The sequence below is a fragment of the Ursus arctos genome, unplaced genomic scaffold, assembly GCF_023065955.2.
Source record: "Ursus arctos isolate Adak ecotype North America unplaced genomic scaffold, UrsArc2.0 scaffold_25, whole genome shotgun sequence".
NCBI lineage: Eukaryota > Metazoa > Chordata > Mammalia > Carnivora > Ursidae > Ursus > Ursus arctos.
Genome location: NW_026622930.1, coordinates 29,392,003 through 29,406,373, shown reverse-complemented (window position 1 = coordinate 29,406,373; position 14,371 = coordinate 29,392,003). Strand labels below are relative to the sequence as shown.

Here is a 14,371-nt window from a genome sequence, read left to right as displayed (position 1 = left end):
GATGGTCCTCCACAGGAAAATCCCACCATCTCCGTTCTGCCCCCACCAGTAACCACAGCATCCCGACCCGGTTGCCTGATTGGGGGTGAGGGCCAGAGCTCACCTACTTCCATGCTCCAAAAGACAGACTTCCAACTGTTCCAAAAGCACAGTTACTCTGCATTCTTGTAAGGTCTTCGAAAATCCCAAATACACTCATGAATAAATTCTTCCTTGCAAGCTGACTACCATGGCGTGGGCATGTTACAAAAGACGTATGTGATCACTGTGGGGTGGGGAAAGAACCCGGAAATCCCATTGTTTCACACAGTGCCTAACAAAAATGTACGTAACAAAGTCTACAAAATTTAGATGTGAAACATTTGTGATTTGGGGCTTTAAGTACAGGTCCGCCACACCTAATGAATCAGCTCTTTGTCTGGATAGCACTTGTGTATCAGGTTTTCACAAGAAGACCCTGACTCTTCAGGTCTGCAGGTTTCCGAATATCAGATTTCTAAAACATAGAATGAGTCACAGTTTCATTGCTTCCCTTTGTCAAGGGATTTCTTTCTGTGGGACTGAGCACTTAACCTGCGGGGTCCTGTGTTAACTCTAGCCCGGTCGTGTCAGAACTGACCTGAATTGTCGCACGCCCAGTTGATGTCAGAGAATCGGTTGTTGGTGTGGAAAAAACTCCACAGATTTGGTGTCAGAAAAAAGATAGGGTTTTCTCACCAAAGAGTGGAATCATCAAATTATAATCTGTTTCTGCGACGTTTTTCCCCCTCTTGCAATTCTACTTTTCCTGGAGGTTTGGGTGATTAGCGTAGATTATCGCCTACACCCACGGACAGCCAACCAAACTGACATCTTGGGCATGACAGGTCTTTGTTGTGGGGGCGTCTAGTGCATCCGACCGCGTTGAGCAACGTCCTTGCTCTCTCGTCGCTAGATGCCAGTAGCCCCAACCTGAAAGTTCCTGGCGGTCTGAACAAAGTGTGGTGGGCCCTCTGTGACAAAAGCTAGAGAAAGAAGTGCAGTGTAGTCGTGAAGGAGACCTGGGGTCTGGTCCTGCCTCTGCTCCCAGCTCCCTCTGTGACTTTGGGCACCGCTGCGTAGCCTCTCGGCGTCCTCGGACCAGATCAACCTGGTTTGTTCAGCAACGAAGTGCTCTGCGGGCTCTGCCTCATTTAGCTCCCTGAGTGGAAATGAAGCTCGTTAAAGGTAGTAACGCGGGTTTTGCCCTGTGTTTTGTTCTGTCAAGGCCTAAATTCCCATCTGTCTGAAGGATTTGACCCTAAGTCTCCTATTTCACCTAGTGAGGCCTTCAGGGGCTGCAAAGGGGTCCATGCTGGGGACGGATGCTACTGACAACCTCGAAGAGCATCCAGCCTGTGACTCTGGAGTTGACTGTGTTACGGAGTGTCGTGGGCTTAGTGAGAGCACCTTCCCCGCTGGAGCCTTCCCTGAGAGCCCCAGCCCAGGTGTGTGGGGGGGAGGGGTGTGGGTGTAGTGTGTATCTGTGTGTAGTGTGTGTGATGTGTGGTTGTATGTATGGTGTGTGGTGTGTGTGTGTGTCTTACCAGGTGCTCTGAACTAGGCTCAGCACTTTATAAGAAGTATTTCATTTGATTCAGGAGATAGTTGTAGTTTTTAGCCCCATTTTACAGATTGGGAAACAAGCCATAGCGTTATTCACCACCCTTCCAAAACTAGTAAGCTCTAATGCTTTCCTGTAGGAAGCACTGGGCCTGGGGAGACCAGACCCTCCACATGCAAATGCTCTTGTTCCCAAGTCTCAGTGGGAAAAATTGGGGACATCTCAGCAAGTGTGGCCTACGTTTCCTTAAAGCACGTCTGATTCTTGGGAAAGGAGAAGATGAATGTCTAAGGCCCAGATCACAGCCTGGGTGCTGATGGGAGGGGTGGGCTTGCTAACAAGCGCCCTTTTACGCTAGAATTGTTTAGATTCATCCTTGGCCTTCATCCATCTCCAGCCATTCATTAACTCAATCAGTAAAAACTTATTAATTACCCAGTGTATGTCATGTATTGTGCTAAAGGCTGGGCATCCAAAAGAGAGTCCTACTGCATCCCTGTCCCCAAGGCATTCCTGGTCCAATGCTGTTTGCTGGAGGTTGAGGCCAAAGTCCCAGAAATAAGCTCCCTTCTGGGCCAGACTCCTTCCCTGGGTCCACCTGGAAATCTACCTGGGTTCACACCAGACAAAAACTTCACACCTTAATAATACGTCGTCAGACTGGAATTCCCGGGACTTTTCCTTTATTGTATTGAATTGGTTGATGTTCTGGACATGCCAAGTAGACTCGTGGGCCACCTGTGATCATGAGGCCTCGGGTCCCTGCAGCCTGTGCTTGGGTGCAGAGGCCCAGGAACTCTTCCCCCTGCTTCTCTTGTCCCAGGACATGATCTGCGGGGAACATCTCCCAGGACACAAAGTGCAAACAGGGCAGATGGGGCCAGCCTAACTGAGTCTGGAGAAGATAACTAAGGGGTCCATTTGCTGCCTATCACCTTTGGGGTTTTGCGGTCTGACAATGGGGCGGGCTGCTGCTCTCCTCCCATCCTACAAGCCCATGCTTCCTCCCCTTCCTCCTCTTCCATCCAGTCCTCACCAGGGGCTGCAGGCAGTGGTTGCTGCCATGGCCTTTGCGGTCAGATGGACCCATGGGGTCTTCCCCCTGACTCAGAAGGGGGAGTCAGAAGTCTTCGGAAAGGCAGATCTCCTCCCTGTTTCTATGAGGTGTCCTGGCTCCCTGGTTGCTATGGTGCCAGCCCTTCTGTCCTATCTTTGGGGCCACCACCCAAAGAATCCAGATATCATTGCCAAAGTCTTCTCTCTAGTGCTCTTGACTGGGGAGTTCATCACCCTGTTCCTAGCGTGGGGAGAAAGCTGCCGCCCCCCTGCACCCTCACCCTCACACAGGGTCGGCCTTCACTTTCCTGAGCACTCCAGGGCCATTCCAACATTCGTGAAATATGGGTGCAGTTTCTGCAGTTTCTACTCTATGCAAAACACTTTACATTTATTATTTCTCTCTCCTCTGTCTTTCGCTCTCTCTCACACACACAATGATAAAAAGCTATAATTATTCTTGAAATAAAGATAAAGAAATTGAGCTCAAAGGCCACCTCTCGCCTTGGTCAGGATGCTGTTCTTTTTGCCTAGAATGTAAGCTATTGACGATGCACCTCAGGCTTTGCTTGGAAAGACCGTCTCCGCTGCTATGAGTCGTAGTAAAGAAAGCCGAAGGTAGAAGCTTTCCGAAGATGCTTATGGGATGGTCAGGCATGGCGACCTTCCCGCTCGCGGGGAAGGGCGGGATAAGACTGCACGGCTACCTCCGTTACACGGGAGTTCACAAGTCCCAGCTACTGGAAGTCAGAGCTGACAATACCGGTTTATGGGCTCTCCATTGGGCGCAGTCGGACCTGGCTTCGGGGGCCAGTTTGCCTGCATGGGCCCCAGGCTCGTGTCCAGTAAATATACAGGTGGTCAGTGGGGAGGTGGAAGCCCTGGCAAGGTCAAAGGTGTGATGTCGGAAAAAGAGCTCAGGTGCCTGGTCTGGAGCAAGTCCAACCTGGATTCAAAGCTGGCTCCGTCACTCACTGGCTGTGGCATGCTGGACAAGTGACTCAACATTTTAGAGCTAAAGTGAACGGGGACAATGATAACATGCCATAGAATTATGGTAAAGATTGAAGAGAATGTATAAAAAGGATAACAAACATAGGCCAAGACTGTGACTTCCCATCTCTATAAATTAATGCAAATGTTCAAGTTATGAGATATTTTTCAGCTCACGGGTAAACATTTTAAGTTTGATAATGGACAGTATTGGCAAGGGTTTGGTAAAGCAAGCACTTCACATATTGTTGGTGGGAGTATGAATTAGTATAATAGCTGTGAAAGGTGACTTGGCATTAAAGAGTAATTTTTTTAATGCATATAATTTTTGATGTAGCAATTCCACTGCGCTGAATTTATCTTGTGAATATATTAATTTTAATCAGGATATTGGATTGATTCCTATAATATCCAAAATAACAGTGGCTTAAACACAATAGATATATTTCTCCTGAACATAACAACACAGATGAATTAATCTAGGGCTGGGTGGGGTGTGTGTGTGTGTGTGTGTGTGTGTGTGTGTGTGTGTGTTGGGAGGATGATTCCACGGCATTAGGGACCTAGGTTCCATGTTTTTTTGCTCTTCCAGGGTGCTTCCCTACATGGTGGAAGACAGCTCCCTACTGTAGCCACATTCCAGCCAGGACCAATTGGGAAAGGGGTGGGGGGCACATCTCTTTCCCTTAAGGCCACAATCCCACAGTTGCACACAGCACTGCTGCTATACCCCGTGGACTGGAACTTAGTCACATGTCCATACTTAAGTGGAGGGATGCTGGGAAATGTAGTCTATTCTGGGCAGCCGTGTGTCTACTACAATTCAGGGATTGTATAGCAGAGGGGTTTGGCTAACAGAGACCATTGAGCAACCTCCAATAGAACACTCATGCACATGGGCAGAGGATATTCATTGCAGCATTTTTTTCAGTCTTTTTAAAATTATTATTATGTTCAGTTAGCCAACATATAGTACATCATTAGTTTTTGATGTAGTGTTCAATGATTCATTAGTTGCATGGCAACATTTTTTTATGATGGGAAAAACCCTCATAACAATCTGAATGACATCTACAAGACTGACTAAATAGAGAATAATACATTTGGTCCATGGAATACTATGCAGTAGTCAAAATGAGGGCGGTCGATGTTTATCTGCTAATAAGATGTTTATCTGGTTGGCGTGCTAAAAAGAGGCACTTAGGAGGTGGGCTTCCAAAGGCACTTAGCCTCTTCTCTGGGCAGACTGAATGATTGGCGCCATTCCTTTACCCACCCCCTGCATCCAGACCCTTGTCATGACCTTAACAATAGGCAAAGGGCATGCCCCTGGATGCTGACTTTGGTCAAGGCTGTGGATTGAAGTCGTGATGTGCGGTTCTGAGCCTGATAGCCTTCATATGCCTCTGCTTGTCCTCTTGCACGGGTAGCCACCCCTTCAGCCTGGGCCCCCGGCCGGACACAGGGTGCGGCAGAGTCACGCACAGAGCTGCAGTGAGGAGTGGAGTCATGCCTGCATTGCCAGAGGCATCCAGCCAGCCCACAGATCCTGGATAATGCGTGATTGTTATCTTATGCCAGTAGTGTGAGCTAGTTTGTCATGTGGCAAACTGAAACACAGTCCCATCCCGACCTCTACAGTCTGCTCTGTAGACTGAGCCAAGAAACCACGGGAGGACTCTCGTGCTTTCTGAGGCTTGCCTTTCCTCCCTGCAGAGCAGACTTCTCCCAATTTTTCCTTTCTCAGCTATGGATTTTTGTTTTAAAGAAAATTTCTTATGTATCCTCACGTGTCTGTAATTGGTGAGATTCAGTTTACCAATTTGGGGTACAAATATATATATCATTCACATGCCTCCTTGCAGGAAGCTGAACACCTTTCTCTTGAGGCCTTGAATTGTCCTTCGGATGGAGGGTTTTGTTAGCCAAAGGGCTAACCTCCTTCCAAATGTCGGACAGAGAGAGGCCAGGCTGGCGTGTGTGGTCAGCCTCTGGCAGGACTAAGGTCTCAGTTGTCATTGCTTCTGCTGCTGCCACATGGTACCTTGACGAGAACTCGTCCCATAAAGGCCAGTGTGACCTGTTCCCTGCCCTGCTGGGATGATACTCAACTTCTGGCAATGTTCAGAAGGCTGAGGGGGCTTGTAGCCCCTGAGAGAAACAGTCCCAACCTCACGGAGGCACAGATAAAACTCGCCTTCTGCACAGACAAGCTCTTCCTTCTCATGCATTTCCTCTTGGGGTCTCTGGCTCCTTTTTTGACATTGGACCTTGGTACGGACCATCTTCGTCTATTAGGAAATTCGAATAGCATCAGCAGCATCAATTCACATTCTTGTGTCTGTCAGAATGCATAGAATCCTCAGTTTCTAACTGGGCAATAACGTTCGAAAGTTAAGAGCCTGACTTTCTTACAACTATAGAACGAACACAGGTCAAAACCTTTATCTAACTCCGTCATTAATGAGGGAAACAGTAAAAACGGTCAGGCTGGTTCAAAGAGCAATGGCGATATGGGGGGTTACACAATCCTGTTAAAGAAAGAATATTGGATACATAGATACAGAACTGCTTCATGTCCTACGGCGTAATGAACCCAAGCCTTGGAGGTTATCTTTCTACCGGACCGGAATCATTAGCACCTACACGCTGACAGCTAACTTCACAAAGTCTGAGCCCTTCGCTGATAGTAAACAGTGTAGTCAAACAAATGTACGTTCTCCGAGAAGGTGATACTCCTTGGGTGAGGCTGGTCAGCGATATTTCAGCATGACATTGAAAGGACATGTAGATACCCTCTTGGCCTTGTTTCCAGGTTCTGGATCGTTTTTCTTAACACTTGTCAGGGAAGCCTCGCCGCCAAAGCAGCTGGTCAAGGGCATGGCCGTGGGGCCCTGGACAGATCCTTCTCTGTCAGGCAGGGGAGGGAGACGTTGCTGAAAGTGGACATAGAAGGCCAATGAGAAATGGCCAGACTTTTCCATTCTGTCAACAAGCTGCAGAGCTTTGAGCAGAAGGTCAGGCCCTGCTTAATTGGCTAGTCTGCCTGCCCGTCTGCTTCCTGTGCACCCACAGTTGTCTGAAGACAGGGCGTGGAAGAATATGTCCCTTCTCTGAGCCCCTGCACTGCTCTGTACTTTCCTCCTGGCCCCACTCTGCCAGTGCCCGCTGTATATCTTAGAATGCACGAATGTGCTAGTGTTTGAAAAGTATTTGCTTTTTTGTGGCTTCCTGCAGCTCCTGCAGCGTCTACAAAGTGACCGCCACCTAGTAAACGCTTCATGGACACGATTAACCACCTATCTCTGTGCTGCTCAGATGCGGTCATAGGCCTCACAGCTCAGGTCCCACACATTCTGCTCTAAGCTTCCCCCTGCGGCCTCCCCCGACCCAAGGCTGCGTGCGATCCTGTTCTGTGCTCACCCCCACCCACCACCACCCTACCGAGCCTTTGAGACTCAATTCTGACGCCACGTCCTTCAAGGGGGCTTCTTCCCCTACTCCCAGTGATTTCCCCCTTTCCCAAGCCGTTCTTCTCTGTCCCGGGGCCTCCTTGTCCTGCTGTGTGTCACAAGTCATTCACATTTCACACTCGCCCGGGGTAGTGGGCTTCCAGAGACTAGGACTAGGTCTTAATCAACTTGACGTTCGTTGGCCGTGCTTTGTACCTAGTGACGCTAACATATGTTCTCTGACTCGGAGAACAGCCACGTGAGTTCAGGGCTGGCTCTTTCTGGCTTTGGCAGCAAATTTTTTCTTGTTTGTTGTTGGCAATGCTCCAGGGCCCATCGATCACCTGCAGGATTCCGGCCTCTGAGGTGCTGAGCAGGAGACACATGGCACCTGTCCTCTGCCACACTAGGGGAGCCCGTGGCCAGCTGCTGAGAACTGGGGCATGTCCCTTTGTGCTTCATCAGCAGCTCATTGCTTCCTCTATTGGGGGGGGGTGCAGCTGCTGTCTTTGCTATTGTCCTCGCCTGCAGACGACTCAGGATACGGAGCTGGACCTGATGCAGAGGCAAGCATCCCTCAGTGAATGCCCAGAGAGCCCAGGGGCTCCCATGAGCTTCTGCTAGGAAAAGGCCTCCCCTTCTTCCCTTGCAGTTGGACACTCCAGGGGAAGCAGCGGAGGCTTCGCAGCTCAGGCAGTGAAGCCCTAGGTGCAAGCGACTCAAGCTGTGGTGCGTAGACCAGCAGCGTGGATGCCATGTGAGCGGATGAGAGCTGCAGGGTCTAGGGCGCAAGCCGCACCTTCTGACTCAGAACCTGCGTTTAGGCAGATGCCCTGAGTCGTGCATGTGCCCAGGAAGGGTGACAAGCAATGCTCTAGTTAGGTCCTGGCTCATCAGTAGGTGGTCAGCTCCTCGGGTGCAGGCCCAGGCTCTGAACTTGGAACACCCATGACGGGACGTCCTGAGAATTCAACCAGGAACGCTCTAAGGCGGTATCTCTGGGGGTTGGTTGGAGACCGGAAATGCTCAAATGCAATCTTATTTCTTACACGCATGAGTGACAAGTGCAGAACAGGTATCAATACCCCAACTCTATTAATAGCTGAGCTATAACCCAGTGATGTCTTTGCAGAACAGGGGTGAAAGCTGGGGAGGAGGCCGAAGCTGTAGTCCCTTCCCCCACACCTGACTCTTGATATCAGGCTGCGCAGAAAAATGAAGCTAAGACAGAGCTGAATGCAGGGCCCGCCAGGGCTGACCCTGAGTCCCCGGAGCTAAGACGGAGCTAATGCAGGGCCCACCAGGGCTGACCCTGAGTTCCCGGAGCTAAGACGGAGCTGAATGCAGGGCCCACCAGGGCTGACCCTGAGTCCCCGGAGCTAAGACGGAGCTGAATGCAGGGCCCACCAGGGCTGACCCTGAGTCCCCGGAGCTAAGACGGAGCTGAATGCAGGGCCCACCAGGGCTGACCCTGAGTCCCCGGAGTTAAGACGGAGCTGAATGCAGGGCCCACCAGGGCTGACCCTAAGTCCCCGGAGCTAAGACGGAGCTAATGCAGGGCCCACTAGGGCTGACCCTGAGTCCCCGGAGCTAAGACGGAGCTGAATGCAGGGCCCACCAGGGCTGACCCTGAGTCCCTGGAGCTAAGACGGAGCTAATGCAGGGCCCACCAGGGCTGACCCTGAGTCCCCGGAGCTAAGACGGAGCTGAATGCAGGGCCCACCAGGGCTGACCCTGAGTCCCCGGAGCTAAGACGGAGCTGAATGCAGGGCCCACTAGGGCTGACCCTAAGCCCCGTGGCCTCCCGGCCACCCAGAGCAGAGGCAGAGGCTGTGCGGGACTTGAACAGTGTTGACTGGGATTCGCTGAGCTCCCCCGTCCCCGGAGGGAGGGTGTGGCGGAGGCCAGAGCCCAGCCTAGCAGACCTTTAAGGAGGGCAGACACTGTGCCTGCCGCAGATTCCTCGGTGGATATCTTGTCCGTACCAGCCCAAGAGTCCATAAAAACTTTCTTTGAGATACTTTCATTTGTTTAAACTGCTTTATTGTGGTATAATTTACATGCCATAAAATCCACCCATTTTAAATGCACCATTCAATGATTGTTAGTATATTTACAGAGTTGCGCCACATCCCCACAATCTAATTTCAGAACATTCCCATTACCCCAAAAGGATCCTCAGGCCCCCTTTGCAGTCACTCCCTGTTCCCATCCCCACCCCCTGGCAGCCACTGGTCCACTTCCTGTCTCTCTAGCTTATCTTCCTGTGTGTCCAGAAAACTGTGAGTTCAAGCACTTTCCTGATCCAGATTTCCCAATCACCCTCACAGGGCTCGCGGGCCGCTGCCTTCTCCTGCCAGGACCGAGGAATGATATAGAAATGCACCTCGTAGGCATATAAGTATTTTAGAATGAAAACAAATTCGCTACCGTTTTCAGTGTATTTGTATTTTGTAAGCGGAAGGGGAGTGACCTCAAAGGAGTGAGCCTTTAATTTAGGGGATATTTCAGACCCTGCGGCCCTCACAAACTCTCACCATGAGTGGAGCTGCCGTGCTCCTTGAAAATCAGGGTGTGGTATCTTCTAGAACGAGATGCTCCCTGTGGGTGAGTCCAGTCGTCAGAGCTAGAAACACTGCAGCCAGCACCGATCTTGGACTCTAGGCAGGGGGAGCGGAAGGAGCTCCTGTCCTGCCCTTTCATTCCAGTGTCACCTGACTCTGACTCTAGTCATCCCCCCATCCCCCGCTCCCCAGCGTTTTCACAGATGACTGCCTGTCCTCTCTCTCCAGCCTCCGGGCCCTCAGCTGTGGACATTTATTGTTCTGATTGCCTGGCATCGCCTCCAGTCCTTTTTCTAGAACCAGAAACCTCCTTCCTTTGGGGGAACACTCACCTCCCTAGGATACTTCTTAATTGTCTTTCTGCTTCACACTGACCCTTCTGTACTCTGCTCTGGGATGCTGGGACTGGGACTCCACAGACATGTCTCTACTTTGCTACTGCAAAGCTTCCTTGCTCAGCACTGGAGAGAGGGGGCCTCTGGAGGGTCACTGAGAGGCAGGAGGAGGAAGGAACTTGCTCCTGCTTATGGTTTTCTGGCTAAAGTAGTTTCTTTCCCCCCTCTCAGCTTTACTGGGATACAACTGACATATTGCGTAGATTTAAGGTGTACCACGTGTTGATTTGATGCACTTGTTATTGCCACTGGAGGGTTAACTAGCACCTGCCTCATACTTGCTTTTCTCGAGATGTGATTTACAAACCATAAAATTCACCCTCGTCAGTGTTAGCATGTCGGCAGTTGTGCAACCTTCACTGCAATCTTCTCATCGAACGTGTGCCTCAGGCCGGAGAGAAACCCCAAGGGCAGTCACTTTCCATCCCCATCCCCACCCCCACCCAAGGCAACCACCGATCTCCTTTCCATCTCTATACATCTGCCTTTTCTGGACGTCTCATAAAAACAGAAGCACCCAGTCTGCCCCTTGTGTCTGGCTTCTTTCACGCTGCAAAATGTTGCTGAGATTGATTCATTGTCCTTTACCCCTTTTTATCGTCCAATAGTACGCCATCAGGCGGAGGTGCACACGCACTCGGTTAGCGATGCCTGCGGGCCGGTGGGGCAGGTGAGTGCAGCCAGCACTTTCCCAAGCCACCTTATTTCATCCCCCGCAGAGACGCCATCAGGCTGGTGCTCCCTCCTCTCAGCGCCCAGGGCGTCCTTCCTTTAAGTGTCTAAGTTCTCAGTTCCAGCCTCTTCCCCCTGTGCCCAGCCCTAGGGTCAGTAGCTGTTTCAGGCAGTAGCTAACTCCGTGGTCCAACTGAACTCTCTTCTTACCTTTCCGGTTACTCAGTGAACAACTTTACACATTAGTAGAAGGTCTTTATAGAAATTTCTGGTCAAATAACAGCTGTGGTTTCAGTCCCTTGATTGCGGTGATTCCAACGTGAGGTCTAAATGGGGGCTGACACTTCTGAGGGCCCTGCCTCCTTGGTTCTTGCCATCTGGAGGTCAGGGTGCTGGGCCAGGTGGACGAGTCAGGGTACTTCCCTGTGAACTTTGTAACTGAAGCTTGGCTAGAGGAGGAAGGTGAGAGGTGCCTTGCTCCTCTCTGCGGGAAGTGTGGTGACGGTAGGCCTGGGGGCTGCCTGTGGCTGGAGAAAGCAGACCTGGGAGGACAGCACGGAGCAGGAGGTGAAGGGCTGGTGGCAGATTCAAGAAACCCATGGAACGTGCCTCCTGGCAGCCCTGGAGTCCTGGTTCCAGCAGGTGACCCGTGGCGCTGCCCTGATTCAGCCAGGCCTGATTGTGTGAGCTAATTTCTGTCTCTCCACCCAATGTCACATCCTTTCCTGGGGCCCCTAACCTGAGTTAGGTTTCTCTGGCTTGCAAGCCCAAGTATGCAAGGTCACACACAGACTGTTGGATTTCTTGCCTCTGTGTTTGTTCCTCCATAACCTAGATTTCTCCAGTGTCGATCAACTGCCCTCTGGAACCTTCACTGATCTTTCTGGCCTATGCCTGGATGATAGCGCCCCTTTGGGGGCCGGGACTGAGTCAGAACGGCAGGGGTTTAAGTCCTACCTAGTGGGTGTGGACAACCTCTCCGGATGCAGGTGACTGGCCCAGGAAGGCGGCTGGCATAGGGATCTCATTGTCGGCAAGGAATCAAATTAGAGCACAGACCCAGAGCCTCTGCCCAGACTCCATTTTTAATCAAGAGGCAGCGTGCACCCTGCAGAGGGAGTCAGGGCCACCCAGCTCTGGAAGCTGTGTAGGGGGATCTCCTCTCTCTGGGGTGTTGAGATGCACGCCCTCACTCTGACTACCTGCAAATCAGCAGGCCCGAATCTGCGTTGATCCTGGCTGCGATTCGGGCATCAGCAATGCTACCCGCCCCCCCATCCACTGAGCTCCAGGTTTTCACAGCAATGCAGACGAGGCCCCCCTCATGTGCTGAGATGAGACAGGATGGCCCTTTTCCGGAAGTCGGCAGCTCTCCAGAGTGGCTGCTGAGGTGCTGTGGCCAGAACTGGGAATTAGAGTCGTAATTCGCATATTCATATGCTCTCTGCTCTACGGTGTGCTTCCTTCTCTGGTTTCCATCCTCCCTAGGACCGAATAATAACCGAGCTGCCGTTTGTTGAGCACTCACTATCTGCCAGGCACCGTGCTGAGCACTGTCCGTGCACCAGCACAGTTCATGTTCACAACCCTTGGAGGGAGATAATACTTTTTAAACAAACTTTATAATTTTAGAACAGTTCTAGATTTACAGGAAAATTACGAGGGAAATCCCTAGAGTTCTCGTCTATGCCACGCCCCGTGTCCACTATTATTAACATCTTACGTTAGCATGCTACATTGGTCACAGCAAATAATTCAATATTGATACATATTAGTAGCTAAAGTTGGTACTTTATTCAGATTTTTTCAGGGTTGGTTTTTTTTTAAGATTTTATTTATTTATTTGTTAGAGCACAAGCAGGGGGAGCGGCCAGCAGAGAGAGAAGCAGGCTCCTTGCTGAGCAAGGAGCCCGATACGGGGCTCAATCCCAGGACCCTGGGATCATGACCTGAGCCGAAGGCAGATGCTTCACCGACTGAGCCACCCAGGCGCCCCTCAGTTGTTGTTGTTGTTGTTGTTGTTGTTGTTTTAAGATTTATTTATTTTAGAGAGAGAAAGAGTAGGAGCGGGAGGGGCAGAGGGAGAGGGAGAGAATCTCAAGCAGACTCCCCGCTGAGTGCAGAGCCACACAGGGGGCTCAATCTCACAACCCTGCCATCATGACCCAATCTGAAACCAGGAATTGGGTGCTTAACTGACTGTGCCGCCCAGGCGCCCCCTCCGTTTTTATATAATTTCCTTTTTCTGTTTAAGGATCCCGTCTAGAGTCTCACATTACATTTAGATTCCTCTTGGCCAAGATAGCTTCTCACGATAGCTTCCTTGTTTCTGATGACCTTGACAATTTTGAGAAGCACTGTTCAGGAATTTTGTGGACTGTCTCTCTATTATAATTTGATGGTTTTCTTGTGATCAGACCAGCCTTGATGTGTTTCAGGAGGAAGACGGAAGGAAGGTGTCATTCTCATCATATCAAGGGTTAATAGGATATATGGCTGGTGGCCTTGATCTTGGTCACCCGGCTCCAGGTAGGGCTTGTCAGGTTTCTGTACTGGAGTTACACCTTTTCCCCTTTTCCATACGGTCCTCTCCGGAAGGAAGTCTCTATGCACAGCCCCCACGTCCTTGAGGGCAGAGCATCTGTATAATTGTATGGAATTCTTCTGCATGGAAAATTTGTCTCTTCTTACCCATTTATTTATTTATCCAACCATTTCTTCACATCAATATGGACTCGTGGAAATTGATTTTGTACTTTGGGTTATAATCTAATATTACTTTATTTTGTTGCTCAAATGGTTCCAGCTTTGGTTACCGGGAGTTCTTTAGGTTCTCTCCTGTGTCCCTTTGACAGCCCCCCACTTGCCCCGTCACCGTCACCGTGAGCTGGGTGGTTCCCTGTTTTGTCTCTTTCAGTGCTTCCTTCCTTCCTGGCCCTACCAGGTGCTCCAGTCTCCAGGTGTATTTCCTGCCCCAGCCCCAGAATCCACCGTTTCTCCTGGGAGCCCTGGTTCATTTTATTGGAAAATATCAAGTAGATAGCATTTTATCCCTCTCTTACAGAGAGGGAAACTGCTGCTTGGAGAAATTAAATAATTTGTCCAAAGTCGTTGCGTGGCTACTTTACTCCTCTGTGCTCATTTCATTAGAAGGCACCATCTGATTCCGGCTCCTTGTGACTTGTAAAGCTGGCACCCAGGCGGGCTGTGGTTAGTGTTCTTGCTGCCTCATTTCTTTCTTTCTTTCTTTCTTTCTTTCTTTCTTTCTTTCTTTCTTTCTTTCTTTCTTTCTTTCTTTCTTTTTTCTTCTTTCTTTCTTTCTTTCTTTCTTTCTTTCTTTCTTTCTTTCTTCTTTCTTTCTTTCTTTCCTTCTCTCTTCTTCTTCTTCTTCTTTTTTTTTTTTACAAAGGAAAGTCTCTGTGTGTGGTACACACCACGTGCAGCAAGCAGCCAACTCAAATGGGAATTCTTCCAGCCTCACTGGCTCATCCGCAGCTAGGCCTGAGCGCACCCAAGAGCTGAGTCAGGAGGTTCTTGGAGAGTCTCTGCCAGGCCCCAGCAGCCTTGGAGCAAGAGTGGGTCAGCACCGCCACCTGCCATCAGGCCTCCCTCTTTCCCTTGGGTTGCCATCAGCAAACACCTGCTGGGGACGGGAGG

The 14,371-nt window shown here is 50.4% G+C and overlaps 1 protein-coding gene across 9 annotated transcripts in view; it reads left to right on the top strand.

The window, feature by feature from the left end:
- The window catches only part of PCNX1 (pecanex 1), a 230,249-nt gene that overhangs the window by 188,394 nt on the left and 27,484 nt on the right, over window positions 1–14,371 (top strand). The gene's annotated exons all lie outside the window — the stretch shown is intronic.